Genomic DNA, 17,645 nt, shown 5'->3' on the forward strand with positions numbered 1-17,645 from the left:
GAGCTCTTTTTTCTCCCCATGTTTATTTATATAATGGGAACAAAATTATGCAGTGAAATCTACACCAAGAATTTGAATTTCCTGGAATAAAAAATAACCTTACAAAGAATGTGTTATCAGTGATAGACAGAACAGCAACTTTCTACATGAACGTCAGAGAGAAAATTGAAAAGCAAAATGAGTGACATTTTAAGTTTGTGCAGTTGAGAAGTTTTGGAAATAATAACAGTTGATGCCAAAAATCATAACTGCTTTCTGAAACACCCTCATATACAACCCTTTGAGATAAATACAGGGTTATGCCTTTTTTATTGACCAGATAAAGGCCACTAGATTCAGGACACAGGTTTTCCGCTGATGGGTTTATCAAACATGCAGAAGTACAAACTCCAGAGGCTCTGCAAGAATGATGACATATATAAGCATCCCAAGGTAATCAATCAATATTACAAGAACACAGGCTTGCTTGACCAACCAATAATTTATTATACTACATACTGTTTTACTTCTATGATCATGGGGAACCAAAGTGTATTCTTCCAAAAAGCATTCAGTGCATTTGCTACTGCTAGTAATTAATTGACTTGCAAAGCTATTCTTGCAATGGAAACTATACCCCTTCCCATTACTTGTAGTGTTACACTGAAAAACAGACTGTCATTGAGTCAGATATACCCCCCCTTTCCATTCCTCAATGATAAACTTTGCACTTAAATGTCATGATTTGATTTTCAACCACTGACACACACCCCCAAGATTGTTTTGCAATTTTGTTCTCTAGGGTATCACTTATTCTGCCCAATACTGTGGTCATTTGTGAATATGAAAAACTTTCCCTTGTCCTTGTTATTCAAGATAATAATAAAAAAAATGTTGAAGAGTGACAGGGCTAAGAGTAAGTCCTGAGTCATTCCAATTGATGCCCCCCTCTCCTCATGTCACATGATCTAACCTTCTAATGCAGTCCAGGGTTCACGTAGTAGGTGGTCCTTCTCCAATATGTTCTGCAATACTGTATACAGTTTCATTTGGAACATTAAAACAGCTTCATCTGTGCAATAAAGCCCATCAGGCACAGTTTTGATTTTCCCTTACTGGCGCAGTTTTAATCTAAGCTTACAACTAATAAGCAAGTTCAAAATAAATGCTTGTTTTTAACCATTTATCCACTTCAAAATCAATATAAAAAGAAAGCATCACAAGACTTTAGAGAGATGAAATTGTGAATGGATGTTCTTATAACCTCTTTCAATGTCTATGAATGTTGTGTGTTCTGCTTCAGCCCCTTGTACAACCAAGCCCAGCAATCCAGAAATGTAGCATATTCAGTCCATCTTTATATTTATTCTTCATTCTTATTAGGGTAACATTCAGAAGAAGGATGGATTTTTCCAATTTAAACCAGTTGCACAGAGTTACACAATTTAAATCAGTTATATAGTCATATACCTTGATTTAACAAGGGTGATCATAATCATAGTTGGCTTTAATCACAGCAAAGTCATATTGAACTATTTCAGTTTTAAAATCTGGATTGTATTTTAGTGTCCTTGCAATGAAGATTAAAGTCTCACCTTTGAGCCTCACCACACAAACTATATATTCATTTTTAAAAAAATACTGGCTCAGATGTTAGTCTTCTTTCACATTTCAAATGAATAATATTATTTAAGGTGTACAAATACCTGTTAATTTGTAAATTAAGTCTTTAGTCTGTTTTACAGAGTAAATACTTTCAGAGCTATGAGTATTTGAGTAGTAGCCAGCTGGTAGAGCCTAAGGCTGAGTTTTGTTTTGCTGCAAATTTGCAAGATCAGACTTTCTTCAACTTCCTTAGGGAGAAGAGAAGGTGTGTTAGAAACTAAATAAAGTGATGGAACTTCTGCACTGCTCCCACTTGTCTGTAAATGTTACATGTGTGTTTATTCTTAGAAACAGAATCTACTCCTATTTGTTTTAAGTAAGGATAAAAGAAAATATTTTTCTTCATTTTAATTTATAACCGGGAATAAGCAATATCACCACTGTTTGAGATACAATACCAAACGTGAAAGCTTTCTAAATAAGTGCTTCCCACTGAACAGCATGGCCCCATGTTTCACCAATCATAATAAGCATCCACCAAGGAACAAGGCTAGTAGAGACAGGGGCTTGTTCATTGTGGGAGCTATACCAAGAGATATTTATTTGCTTAGGTATTCCCACATGTAATATAACTTGACATCTTCAGTATAACTTGGAGAACGATGGTTTTATCCCAGCAGTATTTTTTACGCCAAGTTCTTATATTGTGGCTTTGTGGAATTAAGCAGAACAAAAGTGTAATTCTGAATTAATTCAATATTAATTGTTTTTATCCTGCAGGGCATCCCCAATAGTTTTTCTTCAAAGGAAACCTAGCATTCTGTTAACAATAAAGAAATAAAGCAAATAAGTCACTTGAACCAAGAGTAAGCTTGGGAAAGATTGCTTCTGAGGCCTATGCCTTGAGGAAGTTTTGGCTTGAGACATGTCTGAGGGCACTCCGGTGTTTAATTTAATTCTTACCTATGGACCATAACATACTATAAAGGGTGTGGGAAAGGGAGAGATGGAGAAGCTTTTACTTCCAAATCAGCAGTGCCCTCCAGAAAACTATTTCATTTTACTGGTCGTAGTAAAATACACAGTCCAGTCGAAGGTGCAGTATCAGCAGAAATAAGGAACTTGGCTCTTTCCTTACAGCTGCGTTGGTCTAATCTACAACATATTCTTGAATATAAAGCTTGCTCTGTTTGTCTGCTCTGGGTGCTTTCATTAAGAGGCCTGACTCCTCAGTACCCCTGAGTGGAGGGCCAAGGTGCTAATTAGGGAAGTCAGAGCTGCCTTTACAGCGTTTGGCTTCCCGTATTCCCCCTGCTGTTTCAGCTAGATGGGATTATTTCTCCATTTCATCATATACCTTTAATAATACACAACTAAAGAAACCTCCTTGCTAAATATGCAAACTACATGCAAAAAAATGGCATTGCTCTTAAAGCACACATGCACACACTGATGATCTTCAGTTTTGAAAAATGTTAATAGCATTTGCAGAATTGTGAAAGATATTAAAAAAATCAGGACAAAAGTTTTTCATATATGCTATTTGGGTTCTCCCCCCCCCCTTTTAAATGAAATACATAAGAAAGTTGCAGCTAGCCTAACATGAGAATCGACCTATATTTTGACCCCCAGATGTGGGGAAGGGAGAGGCTTCAGATTCAAATAATGGAAATGTAACTGTAAGTAAACTGCTGTTTCATCTGACGATGTTGGCCATTTGAAATTGGAATCTCCAGTGGAATTTAAACTGGAAGTTTCAAAAATAACAATAGCACTTAGACTTACATACCACTTTATAGTGTCTTACAGCTCTCTCTAACCGATGTACAGAGTCAACATATTGCCCCCAACAATCTGGGTCCTCATTTTACTGACCTCGGAAGGATGGAAGGCTGAGTCAACCTAGAGCCAGTCAGAATTGAACTCCTGGCAGTGAGCACTGCACAGTGAGTTAGCCTGCAATACTGCATTCTAACCACTGCACCACCATGGCTCTCAAAATCAAGAGATCCAACAATGTATTGTATGTTATGTACATTAGTGTTTTGGACCTAAAGCCTGAGATTGTCCTTAATGTTGTTTATAAATACAAGGAGTAGCATGATGGGATTATCAAATTGCAGTGTTTCGGATTATTAGTCTACAACTCCCAAATGCCTAACCCAACACAACTGGAAGACACCATGGAGAAGTTGCTGAAGGATTTAATAAATCAATGTAATCCCAAAATGTAAGGGTTGCTTTATCATGTATTCTCCCCACTCCTAGGAATGGGCAAAACTGCCAGATGGAGCTGATATTCTTTCAGTTGTCAATATATACTGCTCAAAAAAATAAAGGGAACACTTAAACAACACAATGTACTGTATTTAATAGTAGGATGTCTTCTCTTGTGTTCCCTTTATTTTTTTGAGCAGTATATAATCTGCATGCCTCTGAAGTAAGCCTAACTTAAAACTAAGGCCATTCAGACCTCCCAGATTGTAAGTTAAATCAGACCTTATTTTACAATGGCCACTTGGGAACAAGCAATATGAAAAGCAAGTCAACATTTTGCAGCTGGATGTGAGAAAGAATCCAGCATTTATTCACCCTTCCTGTACTGTACTGACACTGATAGGACTGGAAGCTAAATCTTACTAATATGCTGGTAACATGATATGTCCTCCATCAATTAAGGTCAGTGATCTAATTTATGGATATAACACAATCCACATGGTGTGTGCGCATGTGTGTGTGCATGCAGTATATATCCTGCAATAAGACATCCACTGTTTAAAGTGTTAATAATGTGTCCTAACAATGGACAATCAAAAGACCACAGTAAAACCACTAATAGAAATGTGCCATTAGAATAAGAACAATTACTCTGACATGATTTCAAATAACCACGATCCATCAAAGGAATTCTAGCAGCTTCACCCTCTTATTCAGAAACAGGAAAGTATCAGTTGCTCTTTCATAAAAGAATAGTTGGAAAAGCACATTATGAATTTCTCAGTGTCTTAAGATCAGCTATCATGGTTCAGGTTATAAGAGAATCATAAGATTGCATTGGGGTACATGAGAAAATTATCTTTTTTAGTAATCACACATTTATGGAACTCCCACCTCAGAAAGAGAATAAAAATCAATTTCCTTGAGCTTCTTTTCATTTATTCTATTTCAAATATGTCACTGGTCAAATTAGGGCTACTATATTTGGGTTGAAAAAATCCAGCTGACCACTACATGACAGCAAATTTTAATTCTGTCATGTCATCTCACTCTTCTGTAACTCAGATATGGTAGCCCTACTGCTAATTGACAGGACATGTTGCTACAGGTGGCTCTGTTTATTGTAATGTGGAACTGTATTTCCTGGTTCTTGCAATGGTATTCTGCATTTTATATAAACTGGCTTAGGAAGACCTTGTTCTAAAAGGGAGCACAAACCTACATTAACTAGGCAGGGATAGTGCTAGCATATTACCATCATGAATAAAATGTTGCTTTTTAATATTTATATAATATCATTATTATTAAGTTTTTTATTTATTCCTCTTTTGTTCAGGAGTTTACAGCAAGTGCTCCCTTTTTCTATGTTTTTCTGACAGCAACAATCCTGTGAGATAGGTTTGGCTCTCAAAGAGTAATAGGCCCAAAGTTACCCAATGAGAATCTAGGGCTCCCCACACCTAGTTGACCACTAGCAACAAAGTTCATTTTTAGCCAGCTTTGTAAGGCCACAAACAGTTTAATCTTACAGGGATTCCAAATAAATGTCAGTTCATGAGAAGAGGCTCACCTGCCTGACTTTTTTCTTTGTGAGGAATACTGAAACCACAAAAATGAGGGTCATTACAGCCGATTTTCTCATTCGGTCATGTACCTTGAGGGTAGATCACGTCTGACACTAACTCTGAGAAAGGGGCTCTTTGTATCTAAAATCTGTGTGGGTCTTTTCAAACATAAGCCTAACCATAATATATCTGAAATAGATGGGATTACCCCCTTTCCCTTCCTTTCCCGTGTGCCTTCCATGAGTTGCATAAAAGCAAACCCAGAGCTTTAGAGCTGAAAATAGCTGAAGTGAAGTGACGCAGATTTCACCCAAGATGAAAGCCTGGCTTCCAGAAGGCTAATTAAAAGCAACTGAGACACCAGCATTTGATACAGCGTTTACTCACCTGAAAAAATAAATGGAGAACTGTAGCGCGGCTTTAGTGGGAAAGAGGCTGGAGGGGTTTTGCTCAGGTCACAGGAAGGCCTAGTGCTGCGAGGAGACAGTATCGGCCTGTTCCTCAGAGTCAGAGGGAGGTCAGTCCAGGGGGTGGAGGGTGTGCATGCTGCTCCACATCTGGTACAGGCAAGGCTCAGTGGTGGGATTCAGCCAGTTCGCACGATTTCGGCAGAACCGGTAGCTAATTTTTTGTTGCCCAGGCCCAGAATGGACTTCCGGAAGCGGCATCCACACAGAGAAGCGGTTGTTCACATATTTGAATCCCACCACTGGCAAGGTTGCAAGGTGGCAACTGTGTCTAAAGGTATTGAACTAAAGAGGCATACAAGTCTTTCCCCATTCTTTCCAACTCAATGAAATGGGGAAAGAAATTGTCGATGCACAAAAATTGGACACAACAGGACCAAATGGTGGGTTTGATGAGAAACTGACTGGAAAAAAGACCACATTTTATATTGAGACAAAATTGGGGGAGGTTGGTTTGCAAAGACATCCCTCCCCCACAAATTATCCCAATGCATTCTTATAGGCAAGATGTCTGTCTGGAGGTGAGGATAGTAAAAAATAAAAAGTAAACATGATCACCATCAGTGCTTTTTTTGTAAAAGAAAAAGGTGCCGGAACTCACACATGTCATACAACCCGCCTTGCCTACCCTACAAGGTTCCATCCAAAAAAGGTGCCAGAACTCCGTTCTGAGCGTTCTATGAGAAAAAAATCCCTGATCGCCATGATCATTATCCTTTCAAATTTTCACGCTTCAGTAATATCACAAGGAAGACATAGTAAAGTTGTTCTTCCACTGGAGATTATTCAGATCGAGAGGAGAGTGATACAGTGAAAATGATGCCATTATAGCCACCTCCACCATCTCCAACAATGAAATTCAAAAACAGAGAGAAATTCAAAATAAATTATGTATCAAGAAAAAGAGGAGGATCTTCTTAGGAGGAAAAAACATGGGAGACATGATAGGCCACATTTCAGTACTGTGTTCTCCAAACAGAGATAGCATTGTGTTAAAGTATCTCAATCTCCTCCCCCATTTCTCATCTCTTCAACTGGCTGATTAACGAAAAATGCCTAAATTCAGATTATAGTGACATCTGTGTTTAATTCTCCTAACACTCCTTGGCAATGTCTTTTAAAATGAGGCATTTTGTAAAATTGTAGTGCTGCATTGGGCCTAGCATACTCCAATTTTACTAAGAAAAATAATCAGATATATTTTTAAAATTCTTTGCTGTGTTTGTTTGCAGTGTCACAGTTCAAGTTCATTTAACCTCATGCTGCTACTTTATATATATTTTTATTATAAGCAGTTTATGGGACAGTGTGCAAAAATTAAAAGTTATTGACAAGTAAAATGCACTGCATCAAGAAAGAAAAAAAAACTTTATTTTTAAATCTATCACCATATAATGACTGTAGGATTAGAGTAGTGGATGATGTTATTCACATCCACTCAAAAAGTCTTAACAAGAGATTTCATAAACAGCCTCAAGAGATTTGGGGATATTGTTGTCTGCCAGATAGGAAGTAGAAACAGAGCAAAACAAGTGATGAATGACAGGAAAAGTAAAGGGAAGTGTATGACAAAGCAGAGCAGGGTAAAAAAAACTTAAATATGCGCCACCATGTGAGAAAGATCACATAGAATACAACCAATGTGGTCTGATCACCACGCCATAGAGGAAGTGTGTATTGTACTTTTTAGATTTCCTGAAAAGGCACATTAACATTCTGAACTGGATCGACCAGAATTTTGAATCAACCAGAAATAAATATTTATTGTATTTATAAATATATTGATAAATAAATATTTGTTTAATTACCATTCCTATGGGTGGTATGTGTCTTCCTCAATCCTGGATTCTGGGTGTTTGTGGGTTCTGCACAGTATCTTAGCTGTTCCTAGCACTGCACTCTTCTGTACAAAGAGCTCTGATGTTGTTCTTAAGATCTTAGTATTTTCAATGTTGCAATGCAGTTTGAAAGTATATGTATACAAACTTAGGGTGAAAAAATGCCAAAGTAGGAATACTACATACAAATGCATTAATCAGGAGAAAAGTCATAACATTTGTCAACTGTATGCTGGGGAAAAAAAGTTTAATGCTTCCTTTCCTCTCTCCAGACCCAAATAGCATTCTCTTAATGAAAAAGTTGTTGAAAATGAGAAGTTAAAATATTGTGCGATTTCTTGTCTAGGCTCAGAACATACCACATATTTCTGTGGTCAAAAAGAAGAAAGTGTAGATGATTTATGTGCCAATACTAGTGATAGCAGAATAGAAGACAAAGAATTACCAAGTAGCAAGTTCTGAACATCAAAATAAAAAGAGTATGAGATAAACTGGCCCTGGTGGTCCCAGTGGTTTTCAAACACTGGGTAGTATTTCAAAAAATCTTGAATGACATCTAGAAAATCTGTGCATCAACAAAATTTGCATCTGTCAATTGCAAAAGCCACACTGCTTGGATCTGCATAAATACTATATGGAGACATTGTGATACTCAATGTGTATGAAGAGCAAGGCCAGGTAAAGAATTGACTGCTGTGACTTCACATTGTTGTGAAGATAATAATAGTAACTTCCCAACTTTCTTGTATGAGATGGAACTCCTAATGGTAGTCATGTAAGAAATACAGCCCTTGCACAGAGAAACAATGAACAATAAATTCCAATTTAGAATAATGTAATATGAAGCCATAATAATCTAAGCCATCCCTGAGGAGATATCATATTTTTATAGTTCATATTTAGCCAGGAAGTGAGCTTATGCATCTCCATCTCTGGAAACAGGGAAACTGCCTATATCTCATGAAACCTTCTCCATATATAAAGTCTGTTCTTGGACTATTTTAGGAGAAATATACTAGAAATTATGTTAAGATCATTGTGTGCATGCACTTTTCACACCCTGCAGATGGGCGATCAAAGAAAATGGTGGCCTCTTCCCAAATGGCTACCAGAGTGGGTTTGGCCAGGCAGTTTATCAAGTGACTTACTCTCATTGATATCACTCCCTTCATTCACCTGTGCCCTTCCCAAACACACTAAATATCATTTGTGAAGCACAAGAAATCACAAAGCATCTGTGAAACTCTCTGTAATGTACGTGAAAGCCATCAAATTCAATTTGTTACCCTGAAGCGGTCCCCACTAAATTTATGAATCTAAAGCAAACAAGTTATTTGAACAAGGATTCGTTGAATGGAAGTAATGTTTCAAAGCTTTGCACATCCTTAACTTCTATGAAATCCTATGACTTGAGTAAACAAGCCAAGCTGCATATTCCAAAATGAATGTAATGCTGTTCTTTACCCAAAGCTCAAACAAATGAAGGGAAAAGGGACGTGCAAATGGGCGATGGGAAGTATCAAAAGTATCAAAACGTTTAAATAAGTATTCAGCATTTTTGACATTAAATCTTGTAGGACCAATACTCATCATATCATTAATAAAAATGATAAATTGTACTTGCATAATTCTCTTATTACCGCTGTCCTTTTAAAACAAAATCAAAACAAAACAGGATAAATTTAAAAAAATATATCCTGGAAATTAAAACACAAGAGTTTTCATCACCCAAGAACCCTAAAGTTTAATACTGTTAATGAGGTCTTATTTTGTCATAGTATATTTAGAACTAGGAAGGGGGGAAAAAAAACAGGCTTTCCAGTTCATCCAAAAGCAATAACTAAGAGACTGAGAAAGTCTCCATCTTACAAACCTGGGCAACCCCCCTCCCCCCCAAACAAACAAACAAACAAACAAACCCTGAATTCTGAGCAGGGAAAGCAATCCAGTTGCAGAGTTTTCTGCAGTTTTATCTTAACCCGTTGCAATCAGTATTGGTTTAAGACTTTCTTGGGTGTCTTGGTTTAAGAATTTCCCTTTCTGTGGAGATGAGGTGGTCTAGAATTTGACAGTAGAAACCAACTGACCTTTGTATACCCTACTTTGATAAAGCTGAATTAAGGTCAGAAACTAAAATGAATGGTAATTGCACAAATGGAGTGTTCTGCATGTGTGATGGAATAATACCTCCCGTCTCCATACACTGATGTAGACACACACACACACACACACACACACACACTGTTGTAGTCCCGTTATATATATATATGTCCCAAAGTGGGACAGAAATTTCCATTGGCACTAACGCTGACATGAACTTTGAAACGGAAAATATTTTAATCAAGGGTAATAGCTGGGTGGAGGATTAAACTGGCCTCGTGACCCACTGCAAGTCTGATTGAATTCACATTTTCTATTTGCATCTTAATCATGTTTCACGGAATATCTTACTTACTTGGGCTTTTTTTTTAAAAAAAAATCACTTTTGATAGTCTCCGATTATTTTATTTGAAAGAGGCAAGGGGAAGAAAAAGGAAAGGAACATTTAATCTCTTGACAGACATTTAGATCAGAGAGTTAGACATTTTAAAATGGTATAATTCTTGCTAAACGTAGGTTTCTAGGAGAATGGAGAGATCCTGAAAGGTATCAGCGAAAGGTATAACTTGCTTCAGAAGGTGAGAAAATGCTAGTCCTAATTTTATTAATTGAAGCTGACTTGATATTGACGCTACATAGGGTTCAGATTTAACTATCGTGAAAAACCAGCCTTCTGGGCAGCTGCAAACTGGCCAGCTGGGAACTTTCCAAGGATAACAGTATGTGTGCATCGCCTAAATGTAATTTATTTATGCCATTGTTGATGGAGAAGCAGCCAAGCCCTAATGCTCTTGATCTTGGCTGCACTGTGAGGTCATTCCCTCCCCTCCAGTGTTGAGCCGTCTGCCAAAATCCCCCTTCCCTTGACAGAGGTCATCTCTACCTGCCTATCACAGTCATGGACCCGCCCTCTTCCCCAGATGATAGAGGAGGAATTTTGCTATAGGAAAGCCTTGACCCTCTGCCAAATGCTATATAGATCTAAATGCTCTGCTGTAATCATCAGGGTCCTTTGAACCTCCCATGTTTGCCAACCAGGACCAGATTCTGAGATCTGTATTCCATAAAGCCTGAAAACAACCTCCTTTTAAAATGACATTTCACAATGAGGTTTCACACACAATGGCCATATTTTCTTGGGGGGGGAAAATAAATAAATAAAGGACAAATCTGAAAGAGGGCCAGATCTGCTTGGATTGCACGGATATTGTTACCCAGTGGAGTAATGAAACTTTTGCAAGCAAACAGCCAAGTTCAGAGAGCACCAATGATTCCACAAATAAATAATTAAAATCAAATAAATCTAAAGAATTAGGAAATGAAGGGCCGACCTTTATAATAGAGGAGGTATGGTCTCTGTAGGTATAACTTGATCCCCCCCACACACACACACTGACTAGCAATATTGAACTTGCAGCTTTATAATTTTTTTTAACATTTGGTGTTTCTGGCATGTCAAACCCAATATGTGTATAAGTAGTCCTTGACTTACCACAGTTCATTTAGTGACCATTCAAAGTTACAACACACCCGCAAAAATGACTTATTACCATTTTTCACACTTACAACCTTTGCAGCACCCCCATGGTCACGTGATTTACATATATTTATGACGATTGCCGTGTCCTGGGGTCATGTGATATCACCTTTTGAGACCTTCTGACAAGCAAAGTTAATGGGGAAGCCAGATTCACTTAACAACCATCTTACTGTTTTAACAGCTGCAGTGATTCACTTAACAAATGGAAAGTCATCAAATGGGGCAAAACTCACTTAACAAATTTCTCACTTAGCAACATAAATTCTGGGTTCAGTTGTGGTCGTAAGCTGAAGACTACCTGTATTCTCCAACAGAGCCTTGGTGGAGCAGTGGGCTAATGCCTCCTTAAGTAACACCAGCTGCCTGCAATTAGTGCAGGTTCGCGTCCCACCAGGCTCAAGGTTGACTCAGCCTTCCATCCTTCCGAGGTAGGTAAAATGAGGACCCAGATTGTTGGGGGCAATTAAGCTGACTTTGTAATAATGCCGCTTGGGGGAGGGGCAAAAGCCCTAATAAGCAGGAATATACATAGAATGAAGGCTATTGCTAAGCACATTGATTTGTGCTTAGATTGTAAGCTGCACTGAGTCTTCGGAGAAGGGCGGGATATAAATGGGATTCAAATAAATTCACTACTGCCAGCTAGTTTTATTAGCAATCCTGTTTTCTTAACTCTCCAGATTGTACAAACAATGAAAGACAGCAACTGAGACGTTCATCCTCATGTTTAGCTCTCTGAAATGAATATACTCAGGATTTTCAATTCTGTTCCGATTCTTCCTGACAAATGAGCCAAAATGGAGTTGAAGAAAATGGCATTTTAAAAAATGCCCACACATGTGTCATAAATAATTGCACAAATGGCACCATCCCTCAATGATGTCATGACAACTGACACAAGTCATCAAACAAAGCAATGGCATACATAAGCTGCAACATTGATGTGCTGATGACATCGTATCCATTCCCCCTCCCTCCCAGCACCATCTTGCCCTTGGAAGACCCTCACCAAAGACATTTAAATATCTAGGAAACCCATAACTGAGAAGCCTAGAATGATGAGAACTAAAAAAACAAAAACCTTGTAAACGATCTGGGTTGATAAAAAATACTCCAGAATTCCAATTAGTAATGGAAGAAAGATGTAAAGCATCTCTCAGCTTCAGCTTTTAAAGTCTTCCTTTTCCAGCTTATCGAACATGAACAAGTGTGGACAAAGGTGGCAGGTGCTACTGCTAGTTTAAAGGCTCAGTGACTTATATCCAAAATAGCAGGAATGTTTGTGACAAAGCCAACGTTAAAAAAAAAGAGTCTTTTCGAATTTCTACTGCAGTGTATGCCTCCCAGCATACACAAAGGACAGCACAGCAGGAGGCTGATGGTGCAGATCAGCAGAGGGGCTGGACAGCTCCGGGCAATAACTGCTCACTCAGGATAAGCCTAATGAGTTAAGCTGTTGACAGCCCCAGGCATGGTCAGCCTGGTGGGAAGCCAGGATCTACACCCATTGTCACCTGCCCTGGCAGGAAGCCCAGGTTTGAACTGATTGGATGCCATCCACCTGGGCAGGTACAAATAGACGCCAGGCTTCCCTGTTTCCCCAGTTCGTTCTGTTCAGAATAAACTCATCTTTACCCCAGCTCTGTGTCCGTCTCTATGTGAAGCACGCGACTTTACATCTACAACCATTATTGGGGCTTTATTCATCTACGCGCCATTTTTTTTCCATCTACAGACATAAATAGGATGGCTTCTTATTATCTTACCAGAAAGCGGTTTTAATTTAGTTTTATTTGTTTCCTTCAGCGCTCTTCAGCCAATTAATGTGAAGTGAGCACTCCAGATGTGCCTTACATTTTCTCTTTAGATAGTATTCTAGCCCAGCCTTTCCCAGAGTAATGCCTTCTAGACATATTCATGGACCACTTCCATATTCCTCAGGGACATGTGGCAATCCTTATTATGATAAACATGGGAAGGGAAAAATCCCACTGATTACTTTTAAGAGCATTTCCCAATTCAGTTTTACATTAAAAAACTTTTACATTAAAAAACTTACTGTTAAACTTGTAATTCAGGAGTTGGAACACCAACTCATTTGGGTTGAACTTGTATTTTGCCAAACTTTGTATATTGCCAAAAATTGCTGAAATCAAAAGGAATGTTGCTGTGACTTTAGCCCAATTGTAATATGTTAATATATATTTATACTTTCCTTGGCTTAAATTCTAGCATTTGAGATTCATCAATAAATTAAGAATTGTGAATTTTTCAGTTAACGGAAAGGTGGCAAACGAATGAATTACACAGCCTGAAAGGAAAAACTAAAACTAACTAGCAGCAATGAGTTGTTGTTTTTTTCAACAAACGAACAGGGAAGATAGCTTGAAAAATGCAATTAATAATTTTGGAATTGTTCTGCTTGTGATATATAATTTGCAAGGATTGTGTATCCCCTTTTCATCCTTTTAAGATAATTTTGATTTTGTGCTAATACTTCTTCTTTATTTCTTCCTTTACTGCTTGAGTGTCGATGGTTGCTAATTGCTAATATGGTTGCATGTATATACTTTGCATACTTTTTTATATACATTTATATACTTTTTCTGTTACTTAATATATGGCTTAAAGTATGGTATGGCCAGTCTAGAGAAAAGAAGGACTAGGGATGACGTCATAGCAGTGTTCCAGTATTTGAGGGGCTCCCACAAAGAGGAGGGGATCAACTTATTTTCCAAAGCACCAGGAGGCAAGACAAGAAACAGTGGATGGAAACTAACCAAGGGGAGTAGTAGCAGCCTGGAATTAATCTGGATGCTTCATCACTGGAGGTTTTTAAGAAGAGACTGGACACCCACTTGTCTGAAATGGTATAGGAGTTCCTGTTTGAGCAGAGGGGGTTGACCAGAAGACCTCCAAGGTCCCTTCCAGCAATATTCTGATTGATTAATGTGATTTATTAACAAAATAATGCAGCATTTGAACAGCTTTGGAAATCCATTAAAAGTGTCAAACTCCCTGCCACCTCTCACATCTGCATGCAGCTTGTATTTACCTGACTTCTCCATCCAGTGTATTCCAGTTGTGGGTAAATTTTCATAAAGGGTCAGCATATTAGCTTTAATAATTGAATTCAAGTAACTATGTATTTATGTTCCTTGGAAAGCTAAGAGCAGCTAACCTGGATCTTTCACTACAATATTTAGGTCCAGCCCTTGATTTAATTACAGTAATGCTACAGGCATTGTCAGATGATCCACAGTTCCTAAATAATGAAAAAAGGAGATAAATTTGAAGCAAAAACACTTTAAATATTAACCTATTCATGTCGTAATATTTTAAAATGGCTATTTCATTATTTAGTCAGTTTTACTCTGCTTGTCTAATCTGTTTTTTAGCTTGAAAACATTTACAGTTACAGTATCTAAAGCATGCTTAGGAAATAAAAAAAATCAAGTAAAAACAGCAAACAACCAACTAGAATGAAAAATACACAGTTCCCCAATGTAAGCCATTTATGAAAATTGAAAACATTCAAAGAAATAACAGCATTATACAAACCCTGATTAAATGAACAATGCTTCCATTCCTTGTCTAATGACAAGCAGATTAGGGCAACAAGGATATTCCACAATAGATACCCATAAGGAATGGGTTCCATAATAGATTTTCCTGTGTAGAGAATTACACAATGCTTTGTATCATATATATCTGTTGATGGGTGCTAAAAGTATTTACAGGGATCCAGAAGATTCATTTAAAAAAAGGAAGTGGTTAATGCATCTGGGCCTAGGCTACCAAGAGTTTGAAGCTCAGTTTCTGTCAAGCCCAAGGAACCAACATCAACCCATGGAGTTACTTCTGAATATTGTCTTTACTGTTCTCTGTTTATAGACAGAAATTTTGCCAAACTAAAGCAACTATATGCATAACTATTAAATACACTCTGTGAATTGTTATGGAGGGTCCACCTTTACCCTCTTTCAGAATGACAAAGATTCCAATCTCCTCCGCTGTCTCTTTGTTCTCTGGGAAAGAGCCCTCCCTCCTCTAACTCCAGACTGTACATTTCACCCCAATTTCTGGATTGTGACTGAAAACTGGAAATAAATAGGAAATGTATTTAAATGATCTGATATGAGAACAATAAGATTCAGCTAGTGGTTTTCCTAATTGCATTGCGTGGACTACGGTACTTGCTATTTCCAAACTGTCTGCAAAGACACCTCCATGTAAACAGCATTGATTTCATATTTATATTAAAAATGTAAACAAAACAGAAACATGTTATTTGAGTTTTCTCAGGGATGGTTCTAGAGCAGTCATGTCAAACTGCCGGATGCGTCACGCCAAAACCACACCCACCCCATTGCCGGCAATGGGGGGAAAGTCGCGATATGTCACGCGACGTCACGAGTTTGACATGCCTGTTTTAGAGCATATCAAATAATATTTCTTTAATGCCTTAAAAAGGTATTTCTAATTTTTCCAAAGTATAATTCAGAATAGCTGCAGTATATACAATTAAAGCCTACAGATGCCAATATACTTACAAAGAAAGCAAAAAACAACAACAACCCATTAATCCCATTGAGACTTCAATGACTTAAATTTGTCCTAGCTTGTATGACAAATTCTCAATATGACCTTATAAATTTATCAAAAAGTCAAGTCAGACATCTAGCAGGCATCACAACCTAGGGGGACTATATATATATATATATATATATATATATATATATATATATATATATATATATATATATATATATATATATATATATATATATATATATATATATACATATATACATATATATATATATATATATATATATATATATATATATATATATATATATATATACATATATATATATATATATATATGTGTGTGTGTGTGTGTTTTCTGAGGTTTTCGCGGGTGCCTGTATGTGGATCCTTGGTTTTTCGGGTTTTTCCCCGCGTAGAATTAAAGGGTTTTTCCCTTTAATTAATTTAATTTAATTTTCGGGTTTTTCCCCGCGTAGAAAAACCCGAAAAACCAAGGATCCACATACAGGCACCCGCGAAAACCTCAGAAAACAAATATCTTACCTCTATGGGGAGGAAATCTACCAGCTAACCAAGACCTACGAAAAACTCGAAGTACGAAGAGCTTCCATTCTGTGTGACCTCACATTCCTAAGCAACTGCCGAGATCAAAATTTAATCCCCACATCCTTCCAATTGAAATTCCACTCCAACTCTGCAGCCATCAAACGCATCCTGATAAGAACTGAACTGGCCCTAATCAGAAACGAACTCCACACAAAAAGATTCCTCCTGGACCGAATCAACAGAGACCTCCTCACACTTCACCTCAAACTCAGCAACAAGATCCACCCCACACTTTGGGACAAATTCAAACAAATCGCTGTCTGGAGAGCTGAAACAGAGACTGCCTACAAAACAGACACACACACCAATAAACTCCGAAGACTAAAGGAACGCCAGAAACAAACCCCTCCTCTCCCACAGCAACACATGAAACAAACTGTGCACAACATCTCAGATAGGATTCTCACCAAAGCCGAAACCAACGTCCTGTCTAAAGGATTTAATTTTGCAGTCACTCCCAAACACATTCCCACGGAAACCATTATATGCGGAGTCGAATCCAGCCTGACCAAAATTAACCCTGATGACGCCAACAAAATCAGACTCGAAGTTACCTACATCCTCTGCACCAGCAAACCACCCAAAAGCAACTTACCCAAAGAGGAACAGACAGCACTACTTAACCTAAAAAATGACACCAGCATAATCATTCTGCCAGCAGACAAAGGCAACGCCACGGTGGTAATGAACTCATCTGACTACCATACCAAATTATCCAACCTACTCCGAGACTCCACATACAAACTCCTCAAGACAGATCCCACCACCTACCTGGAAAAAACCACAAAATCAAAAATAAAAGCCACCCCCATCAGTGAAGAGATCCAGAAAACAATCATTCCCAGAGAAAAATCATCCAGATGTCCTAAGCTCTATGGTCTGCCCAAGATACACAAAGAAGGAACCCCACTCAGACCCATAGTCAGCTCCATAGGCTCACCTCTACAAAATCTAGCCAAATTTCTTGCCAAACAACTACAGCCTTATGCAAATTCCATCACCTCACACGTACAAAACTCATTCCAATTCATAGAGATCATAAGTAAACTAAACTTACAGCCCTGGGACCTACTTGTGAGCTTCGATGTTGTATCCCTCTTCACCCAAGTGCCAATCAAAGAAGCCTTGACAGCTATCCTAAATAAATACAACCCCCCAAAACACATCCTAGATC

This window comes from Vipera ursinii (assembly GCF_947247035.1).
Source record: "Vipera ursinii genome assembly, chromosome: 3".
Lineage (NCBI taxonomy): Eukaryota > Metazoa > Chordata > Lepidosauria > Squamata > Viperidae > Vipera > Vipera ursinii.